Genomic DNA, 17,634 nt, shown 5'->3' with positions numbered 1-17,634 from the left:
CCATGTTAAGGAAAAACCCCACCCATACAGCGTTTTTTTTTTTTTTTTTTTTTTTTTTTATCCATCCAGACGGCTTCCCGCGCCCCCCTTGCAATGGCACGGCGCCCCCACTAGGGGGCGCGCCCCACAGTTTGGGAACCTCTGGTCTACTGCATAACCTCAAACGTAAAAATAATTCATTGACTTGGAGTACATTTATTCAGTCAGTTTTTATATTATAAGAAAAGAGAAATTGAATGTTAAGATATGATTAATTTTGACAAAATTAAAACTGTGTTCAATTCCTACAGAGCTGAAGCATTTTTTTAATTTGTACTTTAAGTTGAGTAGACATTCTGCTTCCCTGGGGAATAAATATGACGTAACACAGAACCTCATTTCTGTCCGCTATTTTCAAAACGGACAGATTTGTGTCCTTTAAATCGAGTGTCTCTTTGAGGGCTGGTCGGTACAACCTTGTGTCGGTCCAAAGACATTTAGGGATCCATGTACAACCAAGAAATGCTAGTTTTTACACCAGAAGATGAAAACACTCCAAGAACACACATCATCTGTTGTAATGTTGTGATCCCTTGGTTTTTGTGTTTTTTTGTCTCTGTGGTTTTGTGTTTAAATCATTTGGGGGTTGTGACTGTTTTGGATTCCTTTCCGTTCTTTTTTGTGTTCAGAGGCTTAGTTTTTTTTTTTCCATTTGGTGCTTTGTGTACTGGTTTGAACTATTTTAGTTTTTGCTTTAGTGTCTTATTCCACAGATCATTTTGTGGCCTGTGTTTACTCATGTGCTAATTTGTTATTTTCCCACCAGGTCCTGAATCAAAGTCCTGACCTCACTACAGCTAATGAGAGGAGGCAGTGAAATTAGTTCTAACAATGATGAGAAAATCAATTTGTCCACTTGCCTGTTCTATAAATTTTTTTTCTGAATGATTCCATCATTTTCATGGCCAAAAATCACTGAATTTATGCATTTATTGTTCAAAAAAAGTGATGAGCTGTGCTTCACCTCTGGTGATTCTGTGTCTCACACAATGAATGATGAAGGTAGCTGGAAATGTCTGATGCATATATGATTATACTGCTACATATGCTGATGTTCCACAATCTGTCTAATGTTTTAAAAGAATAAAACAACAGAAAGACGTATTTAGTCTTTCTGATAAATGTGCATGATGAAGAAAATACTGCTTCACACTGACAGGGGGCAGTGCTGAACTCCTTAGCAAACTGCGTAGAAGAAGAGCAACAGACGATCTCCTTATGCACATTAAAAAGACTAAAATAACCAGGAAAATACAGTCACAATAGAACCATTCTAGGAAAATTCTTCTCTTTGGCGATCATGTCTGTTAAAGCAACCAGAATCAACTTCAGGTAAACATTTCCATCTCTACACCTAAATCATGTGGGGAACTTTTCCGGTTACCTGCAGAGAAGAAACACCATGAGAGGGTTCAGGATTCTGGATGACTTAGGTATATATCTCTTAATGCCATATGCACCAGCCTTGAGAAGGTTGTTACAGGAGAACATAAGCAAAATGGAAAAAGTTTATAGTACAAAATATGGGGTGCCAACCAAAGACACCAAAGATTTAGTTTTTCTGCTGAATGAAATTGCTCAAACTGGCTGGATTTCTCTAACATTTTCACTAATGTGTGAGCTTATGCTGCTGCAATAACAGATTCATCTGTTTTAAGGCTTTTCAAAGCTTTTACCAGGCTTGCCAGCTCTTTATCAGTTGCAATTAATGTGATGAAGAGAATGTAAAATTTGGCTGTTCCCTCTTTTTTTTTTCACTTGTATATCTTCAAGAAATAAAAGTACATGGATTTTGCAGAGAGCTGCATGGAAAAACTGTTGACAGATAGTTGAGAGATGTTTTAAACACCTTGTTACCCAACATGCTAATGTTTTAATAATTCATTCTAACATCGATTCGCTGGCTGAATTAAAAAGCAGGAGCATGTAGTGAAAGACCTGAAGAAACTATCACAGTGGTGAACTTCTAAGTGATGTTCGTCATTGTTTTTGTTTTACGAAGAGTCCAGGTGCTCTAGATATGCACTCCATTCTCCTACCAAAGCTAAACCAATGCACTGTGTACGACCCCCAGACAGGACTGATCAATAAGTCACTGCAATGAAGTGGCACATCGATTACACCAATGACACTGCATTTACAGGTTTAATCTGTATAATGAGTCTAACCTTTTTCTTTCTGGGTGGCATGGACCTGTCCTAGCTCAGAGTGGATGCAAGCACACTCAGATGAGCGCTGCGGCGCACATGTCGTTTTGTGGGCTGCATTTTCACTGCCATAGTAGAAGTAAGTGAGACGAAGAGAACGCAAGATTCCTGTGGAAAAGCAGAGTAAGAACCGCAAAAGCGCTGCACAAAACACACTGTTGTGGAAAAGAAGAGTGGTTTATGTGACATCTGGCTCTGTGTTTCCTTTTCAGCTGAAGGTAAGACTATGGTGCAAGGGGGAGGATCGTCATTAACACACATTCGTATGCAGTGTACAAGGCCCGCTGGTGATTAATGTGAGTCATGGTTAACTCCAGGCTCTGCAGTCTCTGTAGCATTTACAGTGTGTCTTCCTCCTCTTGGCTTCGAAATCTTTCCCTCGGCTGAAAGGCTTACTCCGATTTTCTTTTTGTCCTGTTGGTGCACAAATGGCTGCTACTCCTGTTCAGCTTTTTAGACCACTCTGTTATGTTTTATGCACCTGTTTGAAAATGCAGGTTAGCAATACATGGAACAAAGTAAGGCTGACTGTGGTTTTAATGAAAGAAAGGTTATTTAGGCCATTGCTGCACAGCAAACTACACAGCTAGTGCAGCAGGCGAGCTGTAGGTAAATGCTGGAAGCATTGTAGCGCTGTTTTCCTTGGTGCTGTTGTGATTGCCTTTAGAAAATAATTATGGTAAATGTCAAAAATTATTTATTTCTTCCTTAACTAAAAATGAAGTGAGTTGACCTCTCTAAGGACCTGATTATAGCAAAACTCAGCTAAAACTTGAGGAGCCCTTTAAAAAACGCTGGTAGCCTGTTATTTTAGTACTTCAAACACCAAATATACATTAGCATGCATTAAATCGCACATTGGAAACCGTCGTAGCACTACTGTAAAAGCTTACATCCTTACATTCGGTTTGGCAATCCTGGATTAGCTGCTTTGCAAATGCCAGCTAATAGCGCCGGTTAGCATTGCGGCTCAGTTTCCTCAGCTCCGTTGTCTTTCAAATATTCAAGATATGTGCAACAAACATCCATGAATAGGCAAATTTTCTGTGTAATGTTCCACAGAATAATCTACAAATAGGTCCACTCAGAAATACTGAACTTCAGAGAGGTAAGAGTTCCTGCTCTTTAATATGTTGTGAATGCCATCTATTTTGATGTGGTCACATCTCTTTAACAATGGCAGTTGGTTAAAGCTTAGATATAATTTCCGATATTAAACAATAAATACTGTGATAAAACCATCTTTAGGACGTTTTTTGTAATAAAAAACTCAATTATCTATGTTTTATTACTTGTACAGTAGAAGAATAACTTCATAATTCAGTTTTATGTAACTAATTACAAGCACTTCATGTAAGTTAGGCATTTAAACAGATCTATTAAAAATGCAAGTTAATTATAATCAAATGAGCAAAACACAGAATGACAATTGTCTTTGAAGTGATTATGCCTCTTAGAAATGTCACAGCATGGTAAATGATGTTTTTCCCAATCCATGGTAGCGAAAAGAAAAAAAAAAACTCTCTGGGGCATAAAGTGCTCTCAGCGTCTTGTCAAGGGAATATTACTGCAGTGTTATGATGTGTTTTTATTCTGTCAGTCTCATCCCCAAGGGCACGAACCCTGCTTGCAACTGCGCTGCCTGCTGGTTCCCTTTACTAGGGAATGGTTTGACACATTCAGCCAATAGGCATGACGACACAGAGACGGCAGAAATAAAGAAACATACATATACAGGCACATGCTTATACACACACACACCACGCACCATCACCTTCAGAAAGTTGCCTACTTGCAGGTGAACCAAGTTCTCTGCTGCTTTGCCAGTCCATCTTTGCCTCCCCTCCCCTCTTGTCATCTCTTTGACTCCCAAGGACAAGAAGACCCTCCATACAATGGGACACCATTTATCACTGCAGGAACAATTACTGGAGACATTTCATTGTCAGAACATTTCAAGCCATTCTCTCCTTCATCTCTCCCTCTTTATCTTGCTCCTGCTTGCTTCCTCTTTCCTTCTTTCCTGCCATCCCTTTCTTTCTCTCCCTCGCTTCCACTGCTGTGCCTTTTTGCATGGCTCCCAGTGAGCTCTGTTGCAGGTCAGACATCCATTAGCCCAACTACATCACTGTAGATTACAGCACGGCGGTGGCAGAGCTCTGTATTATATCTTGTCTGAAGGCCCTGACAGACTTTTCTCTCTGTTTCTAACAATAGGATCCCTTTTCCCGGGGAAAGCCGTGGCAAATAGCTTCTGATACTGTATCTTCATCCCTGCAGTTTAATGAGGCATTTTAACATGGAGTGAAAGTGTGAAAAGAAAGGCAGGCAGTCAGATATCAAATTTCTACATTTGATCGTAAATGTCTGCCTTGTCAAAGCAAAGCAGAGGAAGAAAAGACTAATGGTTGAGTATGAAGTTGAAATTGTTTGCAGCTTTTCCACCAAAGTTTTGCTTTATTTGTTGTGTTTTTGTTCCAGAGCTAAACTGATGGTTTGGCCTGCTGATTGGTCTGAGAAGCTGATGCTTTGGCTCCAACAATGAACTGGACTGAAGGAAGAACTGACATCATCAGGACCAGAGGCGGGTAGAGTGTCCAAAATTTGTACTTAAGAAAGAGTAGCACTACTTCAACACATATTTACTCTAGCAAAAGTAAAAAGTAGCCATTTAAGAAGTAAGAGTAAAAAAGAAATTGGTAAAAAGGCTCCTCTAGTGCAGAGTGACTGATCAACACATCAATAATTTGATAGTTAAAAATTACATAATCAGACTGACCAAAATACAGTTACATGTAAATTTTTATATTTTAAAGACCAACATGAAAATAATTAATGTAAATATAATTACAAAACAACAAAATAAGAAAAAAAAATATCTAAACCAATTTATTTCAACATAAAACTTAAGAAGCTTTTGGTGAATTTTTATTTAAAACAAGTTTGCTTTCCATTCAGTGAAGTTACTCACAGTTGGTAGACAATCCATAAATTTTACTCAAGTAAGTTTTTGCAATTTGCTCATATAATGTTCAACCTGAGGCCGAGAACATGATATATATCCTTCACATCCACCAGCACAGAATGGAAATTGGCCAGTTTCATGCAGCCAATAATTGCTGATTTGATCAGTGTTGGTTATTTTTTTCTGACTAATGACATTTAAAAAGTGCTCCAGTCGGTGCTGAGCCATAAAATGGAAAATGACGTCACTCCTGAACAACACAGCCTTTCTGTGGTGGAATCAGTGGATTTTAGTCTGAACTGAACCATGTTGAGTCAATGTGTGTCCATTTGTGTTGCTGCGTAGGCTGGTAGGGAGACCCTGAGGCGCTGCCTGAGGGCCACTCAGTGGGTTCTAACGGGCCCTTGACAGTTTCCAAATGTCTCTCAGTCCACAGCCACAGGTTGGGCCTACACAGTATGAGACTCATACATTCAGCCTGAATTGAACAGGTTCACCTGTCAGTCAAACGTATAACATCTGGAATGCTTTCTGTTTAATGTTATTCTACTATGAAGTTCTGGTAAAATGCAAAACTTGGGTTTTGAGAAAGGGAATCAGATATTAAAATTTCCACATTTATATTTCTCTGAATTGTTTCAAAAGCATTTTAGAGTGTAATCACACCTGATAATCTGGTAGACTCGGTTCAACTAGCCCCAAACTTTCAACGTTTGTTACATTTTCAGACACTGCACTGTGTCAAACAAACCAAACCCTTTGAAAAACCTGTTCCCCTCCTCACCTGTGGTGGTGCTGCACCAAGAACCACAGAATTAAATGACAGGAAGACACAAGTGCAACTTCCTTCTTCGCAAAATCTATACAAAAATGGAGTAGCGTCAGATTTTAGCGGTTGCAGAAGTTCTATTTTGGTGTTGGTAAAAGACTGTAAGCCATTTCTCCCAGTAGCGCTAGACTCTCACATTTGTTTTGGCTGTATTTACCCAGAATGCTTTGCACTTTGCTTCCTGCTTTTAGAAGCGGTGGTCTCTGGTCCACTGGCATCCACATATGCAGTCGGACCGTGCCAGAGTTCACTTCAACCCAATCAAGACTTGGGCTTTTAGGCAGACCAGTGTTTTCTTTTTTGTTCAATTACGCTTTCAAACCTCCCCAAACGAACCAGACTTTTTAGACAAATGGACTGGAGTTTGATTAAAGTGGACTAAACATGGCTGGTGTGAATGCACACTTTGTGCCAAAGCGTTTGGAAGATCCAAAAATACAAAAATTGCAAAGTGGGATAATGCACAAAGTGTTAGAAACTTTCCAATGAGAGTGTTATTTATTCGTTTTTGCAGCCACACACAATCTGGATCACTTAAATGATGGAGTCAGAGCCGGTTTTATCAGCAGACACCATGGGGAGTTTACACAGATATTCCTGCACATTTCTGTCTGCAGTAACTCTCCATTGACATTGGTTAAAGAGGGTCAGATAGATAGCAGGATATAGATCTGACAAGCCCACACAAGTGAGAAGGCCGTGTGCTGCTGTATATCCTGAGCATTGAGAGAAAATGACAAAAGCAAATCATAATAAATGAATAAAAAATGTGCAATATGATGCTCCTCAAACAAAAACACAGATTTCAGTCTGTTTTACTTTTTGTTTGTTTGATTCTTCTGTGAGTGAGAGTTGGGCACACAAGGCTGCACGTGGCCCATTGGACTCATCAGCCTGCAGTTTTTGGCCAGCCTGATGGTTAATTGACATCTGCTTGTTAACGCTACAGTAGCGCCAAGCTTTCTTTAGTAAGTACCTTTTTATTAAATGGTGAAAATGACTTTAGGCAAAATGTGAAGTCAGAGGAAAGCACAGACATCAACTCATCTTTCTGTTAAATTCAAATTAAGATAACTCCTTAGAAAAATAAAGATTATTTTTCTTTCAGATTGATTTTGATGCTTATTTTTTATGAAGCTATAAATACATCTTTACTTCAACTACAGATTCCAAGCAAATTGGTTTGGGCCAGGAGAATAAGGGTCTCCTACTGGCTGACTGACAGCAGGACATAAAGAAGATATGTTTGAGTTGAAGAGCGCTGATTAAAATACTGTGCAGCAGGAAAGACGTAACAATACCCTTGTGCTGAAGCCTAAATCTCAATGAATCCACCTGAAACATGCCACTCCAAATTATATCACTGCATTGCACTGCGTCATAGTTACACGTCTCTGAGTAAAAAGGTTTGCAGAAAACAATTGAACACCACAAATGTAAGACTCATCCCTGGAAAAGAAAGAAAACAATGAGTCATTTTTCCTTTACTTCTTTAAAATGTGCCACATGGTGTTGCTCTGTCACATAACATCCCAATTTACTAGACATTAACTTTACTTTTAGGGAATATTGAAAAGTTGTCTGTCTTGGAGGACTTCTGCTTTTTGCTGCACCGCTGCTCACTGTTTTAATTTCCATCAGCAGCCGAATCACAGACTAAACTACAGGCAATCCATGCAGAGTTTAATATCACTGAAAGGGCTAGAACAGTAATTTAGAAGCACTAAATGGAAGCTGCAGATAATCAACTTTGCATATTTGATGTGAGGCACTCTTCAGAGTGGGCTGGCTTTCAAATGTAAATTTCGCCCGCAAACTTAAATCATTTAGAGCATTTTACTTGGAGCGCATCTTTGACAACAGTAAATCACAAGGTTGCTGCATCCATTAGCAAATTGGCTCTGCAGTAGATGGTATAAGGGAGGGTGGGCAGACATGAGAGTGTGCCAACGGTCTTTTAAAATCAACAGTAACCATCTCAGAGCTACAGCAGCCAAACTCTGCAGCATAAACTTCTAGTAATATACATCACAGTAATAGGCTCATTGATTGGCCAGCCGGGACAGGGGGCGGGGCATAAGTGTTATAGCTCCAAGCAGTGCGTGCCACAATCAGGTTTGAAGAGTCTCTGTTTTCTATGTGGCCCCTTTTCTCACACAACACTGTTTCCATGAGACGCCTGAAACGGCTCTTTCAATGGGCGCCCTTCATGCTTCACAGTTTGCTGCCAGCCAGCGCATACTCTCTGTCTGTCTCCGCTCTCCATCTCATCCTCATTCTGTCAGTCTTTCTCACACACATTTTTCAAGACACTGCCCTTATAGCTCTTTTTTTTTTTTTTTGGTTTTGTTTTCATTTAGGCAGTTTTACCGTGTGAGGATGAGGAAAGTGTATCTGCCCTTTTAAGAATTATGCATTAGACAGAATAGCTGGTGCGTTCATGAGCACAAAGAGCGAGATGAGAGGAGGAGAAATGGGGCCAATTAGAAGCCTGGAGCTTGCACAGTCCACTGATGCAGCTGGTCTGGCCCAGAACAGTTTGTGTCTGTGTGAACTTCTGTGTGTGGGTGGGCTGTTTGCAGGTAGAGGTGGCGATGAGGAAAAAGGAGCAGGAAATCCATTATTTCTATTTTAGTGTGCAGCATTAAGGAAGGCTGGTTGAAATATGAATTATAGAAATGACTACTGGGGTTTTAGGCCATCCGTCCGTCCGTCCGTCCGTCCGTCTGTCCGTCCGTCCCTCCATCCGTCCGTCCGTCTCCCTCCGTCCGTCCGTCCCTCCGTCCGTCCGTCCGTCCATAAGCCAAACCAACGGCTCTGCCCTTAGATTTAGAGGAGCTTCACCGTAAGTTGAAAACCACTCCAGTGCAGTCTGAAGGTCATGGCTTGAAGACACAAACACAACCACAAGATGCAATCAAAGAGGTGCTTTATCTAGAATTTAAAATAAATAAATGTAGAAGAGGAAACTATGTGCATACTCGTACTCTGTTATGCACTCATATAAGACTGGCCAACTCTGCATTCTGTGTGATCAAAGTTAGTAGATCAAACAGCTCTACTGGCAGACGAGCGAGTTACCTGTCCTACAGCCTCAGGAAATATGGCTCACACCTTGCAATTACTTCTCCGCAATGCAGAGAAAATTTCTTCACTGGAGAGTCGTCCTCCCAGTTGGAGAAACACAGTTTTGACACCTCTTTGACATGTTTCTGGATCCTTCCTGAATTCATAGCCTTCATCTTCACAGCCCTAAAGACGTCCTCGTTAATTAACGGGGTAAAAAAAAAAAAAAAAACACATACTGGCTCCTGTTAGCTTTGGTGACTGCTTTATATTTCCCCAGACTCTATCAGACTGCTAGATAGCGTTTCCTGCTGCACAGTATTTTAATCAGCGCTCTTCAACTCAAACACATCTTCTTTATGTCCTGCTGTCAGTCAGCCAGTAGGAGACCCTTATTCTCCTGGCCCAGACCAATTTCATTGGTATCTGTAGTTGAAGTACAGATGTATTTATAGCTTCATAAAAATAAGCATCAAAATCAATCTGAAAGAGAGATAATCTTTATTTTCTAAGGAGTTATCTTAATTTGAATTTAACAGAAAGATGAGTTGATGTCTGTGTTTTTCTCTGACTTCACATTTTGCTTAAAATAAAAGCAAACATTGAACAAAGAAAATTAATAATTTAGACCAACAACAGAATAGGGTAGAGTAGAAATCCCAGGTAGAGCTTGGTAAGAATATACTTTGACTGGACCAATGGTTGTTGAGACCAGAACAGAAAGTTCCCCGATGAGGCACTTTGCTACATTACCAGCAAACCAGTTTTTTACCCATTTCAGACAGAAGACTCACCATATTCAATGTAGCCAAAGGGAAATTGGCACGTTCTCCCGACCTTCTGATTGTCCTGATCCTCCAAGTGTGACGCGAACCAACAGAAGCGTTGAGCGGGTCTATTAGGCTTAGGGCGACTAACTCATTGTCAACCCCTCAAAATAGTGGAACAGTGTAGTCATCCTTTAAATCTGTGTTGAAAGTGCAGGGGACTGTGTCAGGAAACACTTTGGGCTTTATGTGGCATGGCACCTCTTTATTGTGGAGTGGAGCGTATGGCAGTAATCCCACCGCCAGATAATAAGACGGCATGTCATAAATCCCCTCTGAAAACTGAAGCAGTTAGGCTCTTATTTGCACTTTCCATCAGGGCATGCGCTGTTTGCGTTCGCACAGAGTTGTCTCTGCTCGCACCTTCTCTTTTTTTTTTATAAGACTGAAACTCATAAAATAGTCAAAGTCTTTAAACATCAGCTGGTTTCTCACACAAAGCAGACAAAGAACCACATTTAAACCTTGCTCGGGTGTGAACTCTGTAAACAGAGATCTTACCTTAGAGAATGAGAGCGAGCAACATTTTCTTAAATAACTGTCAGATTCTGTCTTTTAGAGAGAAGAAGGAGATGATTATGATTTAATTAGACTGAGCACAGGAGACAAAAAATCTGAAATGAAAGACAATAAAAAGTAATGAAGCAGCACAAGTAAGCAAGTGTGTTCCACAGTCAGGCCTTTATCTTTTTTAAACAGCACCTCTGGGCCCCTGCAGCAGCTGTGGGGGAATGTGAGTGCCCAGCTGCATGTCTGAGACAGGCAGTGGTTAGGCGCGCCAATCTGGTGGCCTCTTTCAGGCTGCCAGTCTGCCCAGATCTTCAGGGCTCCCCATTAGCCCACTCTGTGACACAAGAGCTAATTAAAAAGAGCCCAAATTAACAACACATTCACATGCAAGCCTGCCTCTGCAGTTTGACTCCCTTCTCCTCTGCTTTTATTTCTTTATTTACGTACAAAAACAGTCTCACTCCTCCTCCTCTTCCTTATCACTCTGTATCTCACTTAGTCTGCCTGCAGTGGGAACATGTGTTTACCTTAAGGGTTTTTATGGCAATTACATCCATGTGCTCCCTTTGCCTGCTTTGTTTCTTTTTTAATTGGCAGTCAGCACGCCGCGATTCCAGTAGGTTCTGGAAAGGTCAGGGTCATATGGGAATGGTTTCAGGCAGAGGTGCTCGAAAACTGTGAAACCAGAACTGCTCCATACATGCACACATTAATTAAAAATCTCCAGGTAGGAGTACTTCATGACCTTTTCGGGAAACAATTAAGAGGGGAAAATTAAGCAGTACCAAAATGAGATCTAAACTGTGATAACATTGAAAGATATATGAAGTTTCTACTTCAAAAATGGCAAAGAAGAGCAACTAGAGATGCACTGATTGGAAAATGTGTGCAGATATCCAATATTAATATTGGTGTTACAGCCGATAATTGATATTTATCGATGTTATGTATTTCGCTACCTTTTCGGCTCTTTAAAAACGACAGTCCTTCTGACTTCGCTGCTTCTCTGCAGAAAGATGTAAGGCTGTAAAGTTGCACATGTGTTTGCAGCCATTTTCAGGTGCGACAGTAAGCATTGAGTTGGGTTGGCATCGCCAGCAGCAGCTTATTTAGATTTAAAGTGACGAAAGACTCTAAAACTGCTCATTCTGAAAGAAGCTCAAAATAGACAGAACTGACCAGAATAAAGTCTCATTATCTGAGAATGATTTTGAGCAAAAAGATGCAATGAAAATGTTTTATATAGATCATAGAGCTGTTTTAACCTACAGTAAGTCACCTCTAAGGATGTTAAGTTGTTTTTCTGTGACAAATGTGACATGAGTCTTTCTATTTTTTTTATTTTTAGCAGTGGTTTTCACCTCTGAACTTTCTCATGGAGGCCAGTTTTGCCCATTAAATCATGAGCAATGACCTAAACAGAGGGAAGTGAGGTCTGCAGTGCTTTAGATGTTCTTCTGGGTTCTTTTGTGACCTCTCCTCTTGGAGTAAATTTGGTAGGTTGGCTGCTGCTGTGAAGGTTGACCAACGTTAGATGTTTTCCATTTGGGGAGAGTGGTTCTCTCTGTGACTCGCTGTGGTCATAGCACCTCAGAAATGGATTTGTGACCCTCTGCAAACAGAGAAGCATTTGTGAAATCCTAATTTTAAAACTATATTTCATTTTTACTCAGCTTATTCTTGACAGTTATTATAAAACAGAATAAATCTGCAAGGGGACTCTCTTTTTTTTTAATTTTTTTTCTATAATACTTGTGCTGAAACAGCTTTAATTTGAATTGTTGGAGTGTTACATCCAGCCGGACCACTGAGAAGCAGGTTGCTGCCGGCTACCCTCTGTGCTGGTTGTAAATCTCTTTGAGACCGTATGCAGTGAAGCACCTCTCTGCTGTCAGGTCACTGTCCAAATTACCCAAGAATTTTGAAGTATTAAAATTTTAAACTCCCATAAAATGGCCTACATGGCCCTGGCTGCGTGTGGCTGTAAATAATAGATGAAGACGAGCAGATCAGCATGTGTAATGGGAACTTGGCTGGAGACGTGGCGTGAGCTGACTTGGTATTTTTGTCAACGTGTCAGATGACCCTTGTAATTTAAATTTTCCAAGAGGAGAGCCTTGATGGAGACAAGAAATAATAAGTGTTTTGTGCACAGCGCCGTGCAAAAGGACTCATAAACATTCTCACATTTTATGATGATAAAATCACAAACCTAAATGTATTTTATTTGGGGGTTTATGTGATAAACCATGATTGTGAAACAGAAGAAATATAATTATGCTCAGTCTGTGCTTGAAGGCCTCAGATGTTCCTTATAGAACTTTAGGAAAGAAAAAGTATCAAGAGAACCAAAAAACAGAGCAAAGACGATATCCGTCACCTAAAGTTACACACAGAACAGGAAGACTGCAGCATTCAGGCAAAAAGAATAATTTGATCATCTTATTGTTTTAGGTCTTGAACATAAGAGATTTGTGTAATTCAAAAATGATTAATATATTGGAAATTAATTATCAGCTCAATAATTTACTAATTCTACAAAAGACGGTGCATCAATTTCATGAGAAATATAAACTTAGGGATTTGGTTTTGTTTTTAGCTGCTCATGTTATTTCTGTTTATCCCTCATTGGCAGTAATAGTTGCCTTGTTTTCTTTCGGTTTTCTCCTGTTGGGTTGTTACATTTCTATTGTTTCCAACATTCTCTGTTCTTTCAGTAATTTCTCCCACTTCCTCAGTCGAACTTCAGATCTTTGCCATGTAAAGTCTTCCTTTCAGTCAAACCACCAGTCAACAGTGTGTCAGGTATCACTGTGCCTGTAGGTATTTTAGTTTACCAAGCTTCATTTTTTGGAGCACTGTGCTCTACAAAAAAATTCATAAAGTGGCATTTTTTTCTTTTGTGAATAACTTGGAGTCGTGCTCTACTGAAAATCTGTGAATACTGAACCTTGAATCGGCAGGAGTCCACTGTGTAGTTAAGCTTCAATTACATTAAAGCCAGTGTGAAAAGTATGAAAGCATATTCCTCCACAACGATATTTGATTGCAAGTAAGAGACACATAAACTGAAGTATTTTACTTCAAATTAAAGGTATTTTTTAGATAGTCCTGCTTTCCCTTCATCATCCACCTTTCTCTGCGGAAAGCGCAGATTATAGTTAATTATTTTGATAAATGGTGGAGCTTGGGCTGCTCCATCAGCGTTGTGTAATTTGTCTTTGCTCACATCTCCTTTTTTCTTGTCACTTTCAACTCAACAGGTAGCGATGCTTCATCACAGATTTCATTTCAGCATGCAGGCCTGTGCGCTCCTGCAGAGTAATTTTTCATCAAACAGAGTTTAGCAGAAGTAGCAACGTTTGAGAAAGAAAGCATGAAACCAGAGTCAGACGTTTCCTGCTGGTTTTGTCAGTGTTGTTTTTAGTGTTGTGGGAAAATGGAGGAGGGGATTTTCTGCACCAAATCCCGTCTGCTGTCCTAAAATTTGTCAATGAACAAGTTTGAGAATAAATAGGTTTTTAGGCAAAATCTCAAATTAGAAGGTTCTTTTAACGTGCTTAAAATTAATAAAATGAATCGCTAGAAAGGTTGCCTGGTTTAGTCAAAATACCAGCTTGCAATTGTGTGCAATAACTGTAACTTGCATTTGTATGCATTTTTTATGCTGCATAAAATGTAAAAAGGCTATTTCACCACTAATGTAGCAGCTGGGGGGTTTCAGGCAATATTAATGGAGCACATTTTGAGTAAAATGCTGATGAAAAATATAAATTTATGTTAATAAAAATTCATTTCCTTCACATAAAAGGGTGTTACATTTACTTTGTGGAAAAGGTTGGAGGTTTTTGCAGTAACTAAAAATATGAACTTTTTCCACTTCTAGAAAATATTCTCTGCAGTTTCTTTTTCCTCACGGATTACCTTTGTCACTTTATCACATCTATGTGTAATAATTCCCCTTAGTCATACGCTTTAAGCCACCAGGAATTGATTTTAGTTGTAAGCACTTACTCTAAATGTGAATTTGCTTGTCAACAATTGAGAAATATGCTAAAATATGAAAAAAGAGTCCAGCTGGATGCAGCACAAAGCTGCAGAAGAGTCAACCCGTGTATGGAAGACCGAAGCCGGGCGTCAGGGCATTTAGGAAGTCTGCACCTTCATTTTTGAGTTCACAGCATCAACTCATGAAGTATATGTTGCTTTTTCCATTAAATGGTAGGAGGTGTGGAGAAACGTTTAAGCACAACAGATTGGAGACCCAACAAACAGGAAGCCTGCCCAAACATTTAAAAGCATTACATGTTGTTGAAATTCAAAGAACAAAACTTCATGTTGTGATCTGTGTTTTCTGTGTATTTATTTTGAGGTTTTTCTGTGCCTGTTCCCCTGTGAGTCTCTGTCTACCCTGTTGATTGTTCCCAGCTGTGTCTCATTTCTTTGATTACTCTCCCAGTGTATTTAGTCCTACCTGTTGTCTTTGTCTCTTGTCGAATCCTTGTCGTGTGTAGCCTGTCTCCCTGTGCCGTCGCGTGTTCGTTGTGCTCCCCGTTGGTCTGTCCTGTGGATTATTGTTATTAAATCATCATCTTCACTTTATCTTGGTCTGCCTGCGTCTTCCCTCACCTCACCAAATCCTCAATCATGACACGTCAGGCAGTTTTCAGGTAAATGTTGTACTTTCTGCTCCAGTTCTGACCAGTGTTATTACTCTAAAGAACGTGGGCCAAGTTTCAAACTGTCATAATCCTGGAATATAAAGAGTTTTTAACATCAACAGGAAATCTGTCCCTTTCAACTATTTATTTTCATGAACCAATCAACATTTCTATTTAGCAAATGTTCAAGGATAGTAAGAACATTCATAATGTTCTTTTGCTGTGTTGTTACTAAACAACCTTCCAAATGAGTAACACCAAAGACTCTTTTTGTGTCAGAAAAATGTGTTTTAAAATAACTTTTCTGCAAACAATTGAAACATTATTTATTTATGTATCATACTTTAAATGTTTTTAAGTTTTCTGGCTCTAAAACAAAATTATATTTGGTCTTTGTGTACAATACTGGTCCTAATATTGCTCTCAAAGTTCACTGACATTTTAACAAGGGTTATCCCAGAATTGCCTCTCATTTAATTGGCTTAGATGAATATCTGAAGTATTAAAGCTGTGCAGCGCCACACCATTAACCGGCTCATGTTATTGGATCTTAAAGGACATTGTAGATGCTGTTTGTGTATTATGAACAACATTTAAATTGTGATGCACATGAGGGATACTTTGCATACTTTAAAATGTTTATTTATAGAAAAGGCAGAGCAAGAAAAAAGGCGACGGTGTGAGAAAATTGCCTAAAATTCAATATGCTGTGCAATTATCATGTGTAATAGCCTGTAAAATCCTAATATCTATTCAGCCACTTGGAAAGGCACAAGAAATGGCCTGGCCACTTAGCCCACTTTCTTTGGCCCCATCGTGGCCGTGACAGACGGCCCTGTCTGGAAAGCAGAAAGAAATAATATGAGCCATATTTCATTCAAAGGCTTTTCCATGTACCCTCATTCTTTCTGTTTAACAGACTTTCCCCTGCTTTCCTATTCTTATGATTTCTCCAGAGCCATACAGGTGATTACCTCCAGCATATCAGCCAAGTTAATGTGAACTGCATCCAGGAGGTAAAATGCGCTGGGTGGTTGTATTTCCCATTGTTGCTTTATTAAAGTGTAGTTTAGATTCTTTTTTCCTTTAATTGTTTTATGTCGGGTATAAATAATAGATCAAATGTTTGTAGTGTTTATACATTGTGATAATTGATATGAAGTGATACTTAAAATGTAGCCATCTTTCTGAATATGAATGCACAAATTAAGTTGAATTTTTTGAAGTTGCAATGTCACCAAGCAATTTCATATTGAAAGATCCAGTCACTGGAAAAGAAAATGTAAAACAGGTAAATTTACCAAAGCTTGAAAATAAGAACAGTTTTTTTGTCTTTTCTTCTTGAACATGCAATACTCATAAATCTCTGGTAAAAAATGTATAAAATTAACAACAAATGTTCCAAATATAAGGATAGACAAGGAGGGGCAATAACCGAGGATCTTTGTCCTATGTATTATTTTTCTGCTTTGTTAAATAACATTAAAAAAAAAAAATCTGCAATGGATTTTTTACACAGCTGTGAAAAGCTGCGTCTCCCTTTAAAGATCGAAATCTGTCAGTGTGAGAAGGTTTAAATGACGTTACATGAACAGACAGAAGGAATTAAAGTGAGATCTGTTTAATTCTCCAAGATGTTTGGAACAAACAAATCGAGTTTATTCATTCTAGGGATGTTGTTAGCTAAAGGATTTAAATTAACACATAATTTGAAAGAATTTGTGGTTCACAGAAATTTTCATACAGTCCCAAAACCTTTTTGCCGTGCTGCATATGTATTCAGAAGGCTGCATGTCTGTGCAGATTATGTGTGGATGCTTCAAGCAGCAGCAGGCGCCACTCAGTCCAGGCAGGTAGCGTCAACCATTTGTTCATCCTGTCGGAAGCAAACCCGTCTTCATCTTCCAACTGCTCACTTCCTCACATGACATCTGTCAAGTTTCTCCTCCGGTTTCTCCATTTAGATAAAAAACTGCCACATTTCCACATATCATTCATGCCAACAAGAGCAACATAGCAGAAAAGCAAATGCAGAGACGACAAACAAACGTTTGACGACTTTTACTGCTTCACTTGTTCTTTTGGATCACATAAATGGATGGAACAGCGATTTCTGTCGTGTTTCAGCAGCACATTTAACAGTCAGGACGAACTACGTTTAAAGTACTACATAACCTAAGTCCCTACAGAGGTCCAATCTTCCCGTCGTGTAAGAAGTGACAGTGGCAGTGTTACTTCATTTGCTACCCTCTCCAACACCACCATCATCTTCCAGACGAGGCCCATCTGAGGAAGGCAGGGGGCACTTGGTACCTCTGCTGGAATATTTCCTCATTCTGTGGAACCCTGATAAGCTCTGACTTACTTCCTCCATGTGGGTCAGAGACTTGGGGACACACAGCTTGTATTGCCTTTTGTAATTACATCTGCTTCACTGCTCTGTTTCTGCTCCCCTCATTCTCCATTCTGTTCCAACGCCAAACAAGAAATGCATTTGTAGGTGTGTGTGTGTGTGTGTGTGTGCATAGAT

The 17,634-nt window shown here is 39.5% G+C and overlaps 1 long non-coding RNA gene across 1 annotated transcript; it reads left to right on the top strand.

Moving 5' to 3' along the window:
• The first annotated feature begins 1,209 nt into the window (after positions 1-1,209).
• Positions 1,210-14,247, top strand: LOC106947187 (uncharacterized). Its single transcript, XR_001424934.1, has 4 exons — positions 1,210-1,371; positions 2,242-2,325; positions 4,728-4,834; positions 13,707-14,247. It is a non-coding gene; the product is annotated as an uncharacterized LOC106947187 (long non-coding RNA).
• The last annotated feature ends 3,387 nt before the right edge of the window (positions 14,248-17,634 follow it).

Source organism: Poecilia latipinna, unplaced genomic scaffold (assembly GCF_001443285.1).
Source record: "Poecilia latipinna isolate Pla-1442-1.1 unplaced genomic scaffold, P_latipinna-1.0 Scaffold228, whole genome shotgun sequence".
In the NCBI taxonomy this organism is placed as follows: domain Eukaryota; kingdom Metazoa; phylum Chordata; class Actinopteri; order Cyprinodontiformes; family Poeciliidae; genus Poecilia; species Poecilia latipinna.
Note: the sequence above shows the minus strand (reverse complement) of the source record. Positions and strands in the feature narration are given on the sequence as shown.